The sequence below is a fragment of the Adiantum capillus-veneris genome, chromosome 16, assembly GCF_014529385.1.
Source record: "Adiantum capillus-veneris isolate H3 chromosome 16, ASM1452938v2, whole genome shotgun sequence".
In the NCBI taxonomy this organism is placed as follows: Eukaryota; Viridiplantae; Streptophyta; class Polypodiopsida; order Polypodiales; family Pteridaceae; genus Adiantum; species Adiantum capillus-veneris.
The window spans coordinates 119448136-119461806 of record NC_140946.1 but is presented as its reverse complement, the minus strand read 5'-3'; the positions used below and the strand labels follow the sequence as shown (position 1 = coordinate 119461806).

Here is a 13671-nt window from a genome sequence, read left to right as displayed (position 1 = left end):
CGTAGTCATCTAGAGTGAGTCCATACATACAGCACGTCCTCACCATCCCTGCACATCTGAGCCTCGACACCGCATTGTACCTGAGAGTCCTGGGCTGGAGCTGAGTGTGCTGCCACGCCAGAGTCTGTATCAGTTCTTTGAGATAGTCGAGTCATTTGTTGTGGTCTGCCGCTGCTGTTGTGTCTCTGTGAGCTCAGTTGTTGTCTATTGTTTCCTGTTTTCAGTCTATTTTAAGTGAGATTGTCACGCACATTGCACTGAGGATGCACCCACTATAGAGAGCACGACACACTATCTACGCTACATAGGGACATGGAGGAAATATGCCACATCTCTCTACACAGCATCAGGACATCCACCTTTGCCCGACCCACTAGAGATATGCCCTGAGACAAGTACTTTCTTTACTGCCGAGAGGGTAAGGAAAGCCATTGAGAGGATGAAGACAGGGAGAGCACATGATCAAGATGGTCTGGTAGCAAAGCACTTCATCCATGCTAGAGATATGGTTGCAGAGCTCCTTGCTATGATGTTTAATCAAGCCATGCATGAAGTCTTTCCTGAGACTTGGAGTATGTCTACGATGGTGCCTATTTTCAAGTCAGGTGATCTCATGATTCTCGAGAATTATTGCACCATCATGGTTGGTCACACATTGGCTAGGCTCTATGCATCCGTTCTTGAGCAGGAGCTGAGTAGATGGGCAGAGCGAGAGGGCATACGAGCACCAAGGCAGGCATGATTCAGGAGAGGTTTCTCCACTCTTGACCAGATTTTGACACTCAGAGCTATTATTGAGGAAGGTAGACACCATGACATGAGGATCTATTGTAGCTTTGTGGATTTCCGCAAAGCTTTTGACTTAGTGCCGAGAGCCAGACTTATACACAGACTACAGGACATGGGTGTGCCTATGGAGCTGATATGGGGTATTTTGGCTTTATACAAGACAATGATGGGACATGTGCGCACTACTGAGGGAATGTCTAAAATGGTCCACTCCACTATTGGAGTGAAGTAGGGATGCCCCCTATCTCCGACTCTTTTTGGGATGTATGTGGATGAGTTTTCAGACTATGCAGAGCGTCAAGGAGACGGAGGGGCTCAGCTAGCAAGGACATGGATTCTGTTGTTACTATATGCTGATGATATTGTGTTGATTTCTGACTCTCCAGAGGGGATGCAGCGTCATAAATTCTTTGCACACATTTGCTCGTGACAGTGGATTGTCTATCAACCTTGGGAAAACCAAGGTTATGGTGTTCAACACCGCATCACAGTGGGTCAGGAGGTCAACACCCACATTTACGTATGGCCAGGAGACTGTGGTGTACACAGATGCATATACCTATCTTGGGGTAGTCTTCAGTGGACCGGTGTTTTCACTGAGGAGAGCATCAGAGACTAGACTGACGAGAGCCTAGGCAGCCTTGGGAGGACTCGAGAGAATGTGGACGAGAACAAAGCTCTAGCTTTTGACACTCTAGTGACTTCAGCTATGCTCTACGGAGTTCGAGTATGGGGACCCTCAGTAGACCATCATGGGCGATCTGGCAGTAAAGATGGATGGAGATATATGGAGAGGCCTTTGGTCTCTATGATCCGCTCGGATGATTTGGGCTAAGGCCTCAGTGCCGCATGAGATTATCCGAGCCGAGATCTAGCCGCTCCCCCTCTCCCTCGTGGTTGAGGCATTGACTAGATTAGTATCCTTTATACACAATTTATGGGACCTCCCTAGAGACAGATATGCTCGGCTTGCCCTGGAGTCATCTCGACAACTAGCCCTACAAGGCGATCCAGCATGTTGGTATGGACAGTGGTTTCAGTCACATGGTTTCAGCATGGATAGATTGCCTCCGTTTCAATACTCCCTGGATGCACCGTCCCTGTCTCTCACACGGACAGAGATCACCAGACTCATACGCCAGGATCTAAGTCAGCTAGATACGAGGAGCACATGGATACAGCCGACACAGGAGCTGGGCATGAAGATGGCCTTCTACATAGAGCATCTTCTCCAACACACGGAGGACGGTTTTGTGGCTAGGCCTGCATACATGGATAGGCACTTAGCTCATGGGATACGATGCGCTATTGGATAGATACGCACATCCTTACATCAGCTCCAGATTGAGACTTGGCCGATTTCGAGGGGTACCAGCAGGGGCCAGGATATGTCACCTATGTCGCTTAGAGCCAGAGACAGAGCTGCACTACACATGTCATTGCCTATGAGATGCGGGGCCACTTCTACTGTCTGTTCAGAGAGAGTTTTGGACCATTTTCTAGAGTCATGAGATACGAGGATCAGAGATGTCTCGGATTGTTCCTACTAGAGCTGCGCAGACTTAGGGGGAGCTTGCTGAGGACATCAGGGGAGAGAGTCTCAGAGACGGATCACAGATTTCTTTACACCAGCCAAGGGAGAGCCAGAGGAGCAGTCATCACAACAGATCTCGGAGCCCACCCACACTAGAGGTACGTTGATTGATCGAGCTATTGAGCTAGGCAAATCTAGACGCCCACGACCTCGAGGGGTCTCCCACCACCGACGAAGGCTGCAGCAGAAGATCCAGATCACTCTAGCTTGACATACAAGACGCCCAACCAGAGTAGTGACCATGGAGGATGTTGATGAGATTCGATAGCGACCGATGAGAGATTTCATTTGAACCCCCCCCCCCCCCCCCCCCCCCTTCCCTCTATCTCATTTCAGTTCCGGATCAGCTTCAGATTCATTTCCTTAGTGTTTTCGTGTTTTAGTCTTAGATCTTTGTACTTTTCGTACTCGGAAATGGTATCAGATTCACCAATTGTAACTTTTTGGTCTCATAGGTCATTTTGGCCTTTCAAAGACGTTAATATAACATTTCATTTAATTCTCTCTCTCTCTTTCTTTCTCTCTAGTGTTTTCTCTCTACCTCTCTCTAGTGTTTTTGCATCACCCTCTCTCTCTTTCTTTCTCTCTCATCTACGTTTTGCAGATCTTGTGCAGCGTTTCCTCTCTCTCTCTCTCTCTCTCTCTCTCTCTCTCTCTCTCTCTCTCTCTCTCTCTCTCTCTCTCTCTCTCTCTCTCGGGAGGGAGGGTTGGAGAGGATGTGTTCACAAGTGCAGTTTCAAGAACCACGAACAAAAATTTGGCTCTTTGATATTGTGATGGCTTCGGCTATGCTTTATGGGGTCCAGATTTGGGGACCATCTGTGGATCAGGATAATTGGAAGTCAATGGAGAGACCTTTGGTATCTATGATTTCCCGAATGATTGTAGCAGTGACACTGTAGCCTGAGAGATGGTCGAGGTTGTTGCATATAAAAATTTAATGAGAATGTTGTACGATTTTTCGAAGAAGCAGGCCTCGTGATTTCATGAGTGATGATTGGCTGCTTTCCTTTCTTCTGAGCCACTTTTGAATGTTCCTCGATCGCTGGAAGCACCTGACTCGGAATTTACATCTGAATCATCAAATGCTGCTAAGTCTACTTTGTAGCTCTCATCACTTGGGTCACTGGAGGTAAAGTCATCTATGCCATGGCTGCTGCTTGCAGATACTTCCTCTGCTTCGCTCTCTGATTCTGCAACCAGAGCTTTCCTCTTCTTCAACTCTACCTTTCTCTTGCTACTTCCTTCTGGCTGTTTCTCCTGTTGCTTGCTACCTCCTACCATGGTGAGGTCCAGGTGGATGACAAAACAGTGAGAAGTTGAGTAGACCCAGTGATGGAAAAGCACCACGATTAGTCAATGCAGACCAAGCGGAGTATAGAAACGATTTGGGATTGGGCTAGGTAGAGGCTGGACAGAAGGGGAGCTGGGGCGATTTAGGGTGGGGCTGGGAGAGAGGATTCAACTGAGGATTGGGTATAGGGGCGATTGGGTAGGTAGGGGCGAATCAAGAGGTAATAGGCAAATGAAGTTAGGGCTGGGAGAGTGAGTTAGGGTAGGGCGAGTAAGTTATCTGGGGCGAAATTAATAAGGCTTGGGCGAATTTGAGGCATGGCAGCTGGGGCGATTCCAATAAGGCTTGGGCGAATCCAATAGGGCTGAATCCAATAGGGAACTGGGTAAGGGCGAATGCAATAGGGTAGGGGCGAATCCACTTGGCTGAGAGGGAACTGGGTAGGGGCGAATCCAAATAGGGCAGGGGCGAATTCTGTTGTGCTGGTGGTAGAGGCGAATGCAATAGGGTAGGAGCGAATCCACTTCGCTGAGAGGGAACTGGGTTGGGGCAAATCCAAAATAGGTCAGGGGCGAATTCTGTTGTGCTGGATGGGGCGAATTTTACAAGGGTAGGCTGGGGCGAATTATGAAGGGCGAGGGCGAGGGCTGGAGGGGCGAGGGGTTGACAGGGGACTAGGGCGAGGGAAATTAGTGGTGAATGGTGAAGGGGCAACCACATTCGACAAAAAGCAGTTATGAGATGAGGCTTAGGCAAGGGAACGCCTTCTAGAGTGACTAACTGGATTGCCCCCTGGGGTAAAATCTCTTCCACCACGAAGGGCCCTTGCCAAGCTGGAACCAGCTTCTTTGCTTTTTTCAAATATTTTGCTAATAGAGTAGCACCACTGTGCCTTGCGTTATTTTCGGTTTTCTGAGGTGGCGATCATGCCACGCTTTGCGACGAAGTTACTCCGCTTGCAGAGCATGTGAAGCTAAACGGCGGCTTTCATCCAATAAGGTGAGACGGGATATAGAAGCAGATTCCATGCCCCAACTTGCACGCAGACTGCCCACCCTAGGGGATCCGGAGTTGAACTCAAATGGAGCTATGGCTTCCAAACCGAAAGCGAGTTGAAAAGGCATGTGATTTGTTGTTGCTTTGAAAGATGTGCGGTATGCCCAAAGAGTGCCGTGCACAACCTGAGCCCACGATGCTGGATGGAGATGACATGCTTTCCGTAGGAGGGCGATAAGAACCTTGTTGGTGCTTTCGGCCTGCCCATTGGCTCTAGGATAATAAGAGCACGACTTGCGGTGAAAAATCTTGTAATTGGCTAGCAAAGTTGAGATCATGTCATTGACAAAATGACTGCCCCTATCACTGGTGATCTCTAAGGGACATCCAAATCTGCATAAAATATTTTCATATAAAAATTTGGCTATTGTATTGCCAGTGCAATCTACTGTCGCCACTACCTCTACCCACTTTGTTGCATAGTCTCCACCTCATAAGGCGAGACACAACGCTTCAGAACACCATCTGGTCCCGATTTGTAGAGCTGGCCCCCAATCGGAGTGAAAGGCCTGGATTTCAACAGCAATCTCCTCTTCTGCAGTGGAGATGCCTTCTCTGGGTACAGCCCAGAAGATAGAAAACGTAACTGTGAAGGGAGCAGGGCGAGTAGGCTGTAGACCTAGAGCCAACATAGTGAACTCGGGCATCAGGTTGATGCCAGATCCACCATCCACTATCACTCTTGAGAATTCCCGACCCAAAACAGACACTATCAGGCGAGGGCTTCTATAATCAGTGAGTGGAGCAGCGGGATTGGATATCATATAGGACTCTGATGGTCCCATTGGGAGGTGCCCGCCACTAGGACCTGCTCCATGATAAAGTGATTGAATAACAGCAAGGGTGTCACTTCTAAAATTTGCATCTAGCCGCAACATGTCATAAAGGGACACTTGTTGGAAAGTGTTCTTCAAGACTGTCTCTGCTGTAAGCTTCTCTTTTTCTACCTGTTGTTCTTCTGGTATCTTGATCTTCTGCAGATCAGAAACTGCTTCCAAGAAAGCTTCATCAATATCGGAGAGCAAAGATTTGGATTCTTTCATGGCACTAGGGGATGGCTTGTTAACAGCTGCAGGCAGGGTATCCACTGGTGTGAGAATGTGTAGGGGAGTTGAACTTGATGGAATGCTAAGACCGAGAGCGGCTCTCTGGGCTCGGGTGAGGATGCCCGATGGCTCCTCTACCAACTGCGGCGGCTTATTTTGAGGGGTAACCACGTGGGTAGAAGGGGGCGGCTGAGAAACGGTGCTCACTGCTATCAAGTTAAGCTCGGGAAAGGCAAACTCATTCTGGCTTTGACTTGGGTTCGAAGCCGTGGATGCACGAATTTTATGGCAATCCTTACTGTAGTGATCCTTCGTTTCGGGGCAATGACGGCAGGGAGGGGACCCTTCTGGCAGGGGTCATTTGCTTTGGTAATGCCCATATTCCCCGCATCTCTAGCACAAAATGGGCCGATTCAAAGGGCGAGTCGAAGTACGAGGTGGTCCTTGCTCCTGGTGCATTGAGTTGGAGGTGGAGGCATAGAAGCTTTGAGGAGATGAGGAAGCATGGGTATTATAAAAGCTCTGAGAGGGAAAAGTGCTCTACATACCTTGCATAGGAGGGGCTGTCAGCAAAGGTGGCATATGGTGTGGATGGCCACCGGCAGAAACCATGTTGGATGCAGGTGCTGGCCCTTGTTGAAGAGAAGGACCAAGACTTTGCTGTATTTGTCGCAATCCCTTGAGGTAGTAACAATCCTTGTCCTCATGTCCAGATTTTTCACAGAAGTGGCAGTAAACCCGAAGGGGGCATTCCTGTGGAGGGTGCCCTAGAGAGCGGCATGAGCTACACCAAACCGTGCCTTAGTATCTTGCTGACACCTGAGCTCTTCTAGCTCGCGCTTAATCTGTTCCAATGCCTCGTAATGTGGAGGCTTCTCTTGTCTAAGAGAGAAGGACCTCTCCTCTTGAAGAGCTCGCTGTAACTTTAGGGCTTCCAGTTCCCTGCGTAAAGAAGATAAAGGAGGATCAGAAGGACTATTGAAAAACACAGAGGGGGTCTCTATGTGAGGGGGGTTGGTGAACAGCTTCCTAGCCCCCTCTATCCTCGTAGCAGCTGCGATGAACTCCTCCAAAGTGGTGTCGGGTCGGAGACTCTCTCAGAGTTTTTGTTGAGAAGTTTTGGGAAGCGCCTTCTCCATCCACTTCTTAACCATGAATTCACCGGGTTGCTGAGGAAGCTTGGCAACCAGAGAGTTGGTCTTAGTCATAAGCTCTACAAAAGTCTCCTCTGGCTGGAGCACCATGTTGGCTAACTCATCCAACACCTTCTCCTGGTAGTCACCGGGCCTGAAAGCTACACAGAACTGTTGCCTTAAGGCTGCCCAGGTTGCAAAATGGTTCTCTGCAAACTGGCTGTGCCATTTGTCTGCTAAGCCATCCAAGGTGGATGGAAAGAGTACCAAATAAGCATCTTCCCTGTTAAGACCACAACCCCTACAGAGAGATACAAACCTCCTTGCATGGTCGTCCGCATCTTCTGAAGAGAGTCCTTTGAATGTAGGGAACTTGATGTTTACCTTAGCCAAAACGCTAGCCAACGGCTCCATGGCCCCTTGCTGAGCCTGTTGCTCAGTAGCCCGCTGTAGTAGAATAGGAGAGAGCTTTACTAGAGAAGGTGATCTGGAAGATATGGAACCAGATGAAGGAATGGGTGATATATGTGGAGGTATAGGTGATGAGGTTGATGGACTTCTACTAGGTACCAGAGGTCGTCTTCTGTTATAGTACTTCAGAGGGCTCAGTAGTGCGCTTTGACGCTCGACTGACCGCCTTGTTTGTGTCATGCAGTGACCACCAATCCAACTAACCTTGGGCAAGAAAACCTTGTACTGGTTGAAGACTGGTCTAGACTCTACTAGACCAGGCAAGTAACTAGACCAGGCTGGACCAGGGACGAGGAGGACTAGACCAGGGTCGAGGAGGTCTAGACCAAGGACGAGGACAGGTTGGACCAGGGCGAGAGAGAGGACTAGACCAGTTGGACCAGGCGAGAGGAGAACAGTTGGACCAGGCTAGAGGAGAACAGTGCAAGGCAAGGTAGGCGAAGCTAGATAGACCCAACTAGCTTCAAGATTTGCACTTCACAGAGTGAGATTTCTGTTGAGGTCCCACAGTGATCGCCAAAATGAGAGCACATGTAGCGCGGATAATGTGTCGTGCTCTCTACAGTGGGTGGTCCTCAATGCAATGTGCGTGACAATCTCACTCAAACAGACTGAAAACAGGAAACAATAGACACACCCTAGCTCACAGAGACACAACAGCAGCAGTAGAGTAGACCACAACAAGTGACTCGACTATCTCAAGGCACCGATACATACAGACTCTGGCGTGGCAGCACACTCAGCTCCAGCCCGGGACTCACAGGTACAATGGGGTGTCAAGGCTCAGATGTGCAGAGATGGTGAAGACGTGCTCTGTGTATAGACTCACTGCTCTCCAGGACGATACTGGACCAAAGGTGAAGAAGATAATGCCGATGACCAACCGCTACTACTCATATGTAACACCATAAAGGGCCACCAATGGCTCATAAATGTCAGCCATGTGGTGACCTGGCCACGATGTCCACTAGACCACCGTCGGTACCCTGCCACTGCCGCGTGTCACTCCGAGCCCAGAGGGTCCGTCCAGTGTGAAACAGCCTAGACCACTGTACTAACTGTGTCCTATGAAAGTGACATTGTAGCCTGCTACAGGGTCCCTCCAGCTTCATTGTTGTCTTGTTGTACCTCTGCAAGGCAAGGTTCATCACATCTTTAAGCCATGGTGAACCCTCCTTGATTTCTCCACATTAGTATTGGTGGTGGTGAGATGGAAGGAAGGATTGTGATTGAGCTCTATGCGGATGTGGTTCCACGAACTGCGGAAAACTTTAGAGCTCTTTGCACAAGAGAAAAGGGCATTGGGAAGGAGACTGGATGTCCATTGTATTACAAGGGAGTTCCTTTGCATCGGGTCATCAAAGGTTTTATGATCCAAGGAGGCGATTTTTCTGCTCGGAATGGCACAGGAGGAGAATCTATTTATGGGCTAAAGTTTGAAGACAAAAATTTGAATTTGAAGCACGAGCATAAAGGGATGCTATCCATGGCAAATGCAGGACCAAACACAAATGGTTCTCAGTTCTTCATTACAACTACGCGCACTTCCCATTTAGATGGGAAACATGTGGTTTTTGGAAGAGTTTTGAAAGGAATGGGGGTTATCCGCAACATAGAGCATACCCCTACTGGTGATCAAGACTGCCCAATAGAGGAAGTTTTGATTGCAAATTGTGGTGAACTGCAAGAGGGAGAAGAAGATGGTGTTGCGGGTCTATTTAGTGATGGTGATTTGTACCCAGATTGGCCAGAGGATCTTGACGATAAACCAGCAAATTGTGCCTGGTGGATTGCTGCAGTTGAGGCCATCAAGAGTTTTGGGAATGATTGCTTCAAGAAAGGTGAATATGAGATGGCTCTGCGGAAATACCGAAAAGCGCTAAGATACTTCGATATCTGCCGGGAAAAGGAAAACATCGATGAAGGTTCTTGTGCTGCTGAAGAGATTGCAAGAGAACAAGGCAACAATTTAGACAAAATGAAGACACAAATTTTGACAAATAGTCCAGCGTGTAAGCTAAAGCTTGGCGATGCCAAAGGTGCACTCTTAGACACCGAGTTTGCTTTGCAAAATGGTGAAAGCAATGTGAAGGCATTGTTTCGTCAGGGTCACGACCTTGCACAGGACACGGAAGTCGTCAATGTCTCACCTGTTTGCAAGTCGCGAGCAAAGGAAACCTTCATGCTCATGAACAAGCGGATGGCGCAGATGGAGAGGGAAATGAAGGAGTGGAAAACAGAAATGGAAAGATGGTGGAAGGAGAAGGCCAACCTCCTTCAGATGGTCTTCAATGAAGGCGCACAATGGAAGAAGGAGAAAGAGAGCCTTAACGCAGAAATACAGACACTCAAAGAAGAAGTCTCAGCCCTCGAACAGGAGAACCCAAACGCCGAGATATGGACACTCGAAAAAGAAGGCGGATGTGAGCACTGCATGTGAGAGTGACCAGTCTCAAGGACATAAACAATGTGGAGAAAGAGGTCACAAGCCTTACATCCATGATGGGGATGGAGAAGCCTTTGCACACAAAGGCATGGAGGGTAGGTAAGAAAAGTGATGGCACGGGAGAGTCTTCAAAGGGGAGATCTCTCATACTGCGCTTCCCCTTGTTGGAAGCTCGCACATATGAAAGAGGTAATGCCAGAGATTACAGCGGCAAGGGAGAAGGGAAAGATAGCCTTCTACAAAGATGGACGGTGGTGATTTTAGAGCGGCGCACTGCATGACGGTACGAGACCTATGGGACCACACTGAAGATGGCTACTTGGAATTGTAATGGGTCTATGAGGTTGGACGTGGGTGCATTTGAGGACAGTTTCAGAGACAAGGATATTGTATTCTTCTCAGAGACTCATCAGGCCCCTGGACAGGTGATGCCACATGTGGTGGGATACAGATGGGAGACAACTTACAGGACAAATGCGAGATCTGAGCATGGGAGTAGAGGTTCAAGAGCAGTAGCAGTGCTATTTAGAGAGAAACTACAACCATTACTGCATCTTGTACGAAGAGATGATCATGCTAGATATATGTGGGTGAGACTGAGAGCTGACACAGGTCGATTCCTATATAGTGCCATATGTTACTTTCCTCCCAGTATATCAGTGTATGCTGCATCCAGAGGGCAGTCGCCTTTCTCTATACTAGATGATGACATATGGGAGTTTTCTAGGGACGGTGATATCATTCTCCTGAGGGACTTCAATGCCCGAACGGGCAACTCGCAAACAGTCTTCTTCAACACTTCAGATGAGATGCTTAGAGAGCTGGATGTAGGGGCGTTGGGACTTGACAGATGCTCGGATGACAAAGAGCAGATGGAGTACGGAAGATACCTCATGGAAATGACGACTACACACGGATTAGCCATACTTAATGGTTTACAGCGATATCCTAGAGCAGCCGGTTTCACATGCTTTCAACACAGACATGGGTCCAGTATAGTGGATTATGTTCTGACACAACCGAGCTTTGTCCCCTGCATTTAGGATTTCACAGTGGGAGCCAGGCCAGTGGGCATAGCAGTAGATCATGCTCTCTTGACACTGTCTGTAAAATATCAATATAGTACAACCCAGACATCAGGAGGCAGCTGACACACCCGCTGTACATTTACACCAGAGATTGATTTCGTTTATACAGAGGAGATATGGGACCGTCTATTGGAAGGCACAGCTGGCACAAATGGTACAGGCCTCCTAGTGGAGGAGTGCACCACTCTACTTACTGAGACACTGCATGGGGCCGCATATACCCACACACTCAGTCGGGCAAGAGACGACATTTTGGGAGCATGCCCCATAATAGTTGGTATAATGAGGAGTGCAGAGAGATGAGATCCCAGCTTCAAAGGGATCTTCTTTTAGGAGTCATCACTTACAGACAGTCTCGGATTGCTTTCGACACCTTGCGCGACGGAAGAAGTGAGCTTACCTAGCTCCGATGGAGCGAGACTTACATCAGATGTTCTTGAGTAGGGACTCAGGAGAGGCATGGCGACTCTTCCAGGAGCACTCCCCTCCCCTAGTGATTACTTCACCTGATGTGTGGGGCCAATATGCAACATCATTATATACGGTTCCTGGACAGGAACCCCTTCTAGACCCTACCAAGCCTTGCCCAGCTACGAGCACTTTCTCTACATCTGAGATGGTACAAAGGACCATCGACAGGATGAGGACCGGGAAGGCATATGATCATGACGGTCTAGTAGCGAAGCACTTTATACATTCCAGGGATATGCTAATGGAGGTTCTCGCAGTGGTGTTCAATTGTGCCATGTGTGAGGGGTTACCTGAGACTTGGAGGTTGTCTAATATTGTGCCCATCCTCAAGGCTGGTGACCCTATAGAGCCTGGGAACTACCGCACTATTATGGTTGGACACACATTGGCAGGGTTGTATGCATCTATTCTGGAGCAACACTTGAGTAATTGGGCAGAGGGCGAGGGTGTATGAGCAAAGGGTCAGGCCCACTTCAGGAGGGGTTTCTCCACTCTTGATCATATTCTGACACTCAGGGCCATCATTGAGGAGGGCAGAGCACATGGGAGACGGATCTATTGTAGCTTTGTGGATTTTCGCAAAGCATTTGACATGGTACCAAGATCTCGATTAATGCGCAGACTACAGGAGATGGGGGTGCCCATAGAGGTGATTTCGGGGATTATGGCTTTGTACAGATCAGTGATGGGACATGTACGCACTCTGGAAGGGGTGTCTGATTTAGTTTACTCTACTATTGGAGCTAAACAAGGCTGCCCATTGTCTCCTACTCTATTTGGTATGTATGTTGATGAGGTGTGTGATTACATTGACAGAGAGGGTGACAGGGGTGCCCAGCTGGCAGGGACGTGGATCCCATTGTTGCTATATGTTGATGATATTGTGCTCATATCTGACTCACCAGAAGGTATGCAACGACATTTGGATGTACTACGCAGTTTTGCAGAGGATACTGGATTGTGTGTAAACCCAAGGTTATGGTGTTTAACACCACACCGCAATGGGTCAGGAGATCAGTACCTACTTTCAAATATGGTCAGCAGATTGTGGAGTATACAGATGCATACACTTACCTGGGGGTAGTCTTTACTGGGCCGAGATTTTCTTTGAGAAGAGTAGCAGAGACTAGACTAACTAGAGCTGGTGCGGCTTTGGGAGGAATGGAGAGGATGTGTTTGCAGGTTCAGTTCGAGGAACCTAGGACAAAGTTATGGCTCTTTGATACTTTAAATGGTTGCCTCTACTATGTTATATGGGGTGCAGGTTTGGGGACCTTCTATAGGCTAGGATGGTTGGAGGCGTATGGAGAAGCCCCTGGTATCTATGATCTCTCAGCTGATTAGAGCCAAGGCTTCCGTACCGCATGATATCATTCGAGCAGAATTAGCTTCCCCCCCTATGGAGATTGAGGCGCTTACCAGATCAGTCTCCTTTGTACACAGTCTGTGGGATACTACCAAAGACAGATATGCCAGGGTGGCTCTAGAGTCCTCTAGACAATTAGCTCTTAATGGGGATACATCACGCTGGTATGCACAGATGGCATCATGGTTTCAGACACATGGTTTCACCATGGATAAGTTGCCTCCTTTTCAATACTCTCTACAGGCACCCTTGAGGTCTCTGATGCGGGTAGAGATAATAGACTCATTCATCAGGATCTGATCCAGCTTGACATGAGGAGGACATGGATAGAGCCGTTACAAGAGTTGGGCACAAAGATGGCTTTCTATAGAGAGCATCTTCTCCACCTCACGGGGGATGGGTTTGTGATTCGACCTAGCTATATGGACACGCATCTTTCTCATGGTTTGCGTTGTGCCATTGGCCAGATACGCACGTCCTTACATCAGCTCGAGATTGAGACTGGCAGATTCAGAGGGACGCCAGCAGATAGCAGGATATGCCGCTTATGCCATCTAGAGCCAAAGACAAAGGTACATTACATATGTCATTGCACAGTGTACTATGAGATACAAGGCCGTTTTCATTGTCTATTCAGAGAAGGTTTTGGGCCTCTATCTAGGGTCATGAGTTACGAGGGTCAGATATGTCTTGGGCTATATCTACTTGAGTTACACAGACATAGAGAAACTTTACTGAGGAGAGTTGAAGAGAGACAACCCCAGAGACAGATCACAGATTTCTTTACACTAGATATTGTACACCCAGAAGAACAGACAGAGGAGCATCCAACAGTGGAGAGGTCTGCCCGCACTACTGGCATTCTCATAGACCAAGCATTGGAGCTAGGGAGATCTAGATGACCCTGATGGAGAAGA

The 13671-nt window shown here is 48.4% G+C and overlaps 1 protein-coding gene and 1 pseudogene across 1 annotated transcript in view; one reads left to right on the top strand and one right to left on the bottom strand.

Moving 5' to 3' along the window:
• LOC147439740 (uncharacterized) overlaps window positions 1-13671 on the bottom strand; it is a 296739-nt gene that overhangs the window by 271617 nt on the left and 11451 nt on the right. The window lies entirely within an intron of this gene.
• LOC147439741 (peptidyl-prolyl cis-trans isomerase CYP40 pseudogene) lies at window positions 8738-10676 on the top strand (annotated as a pseudogene).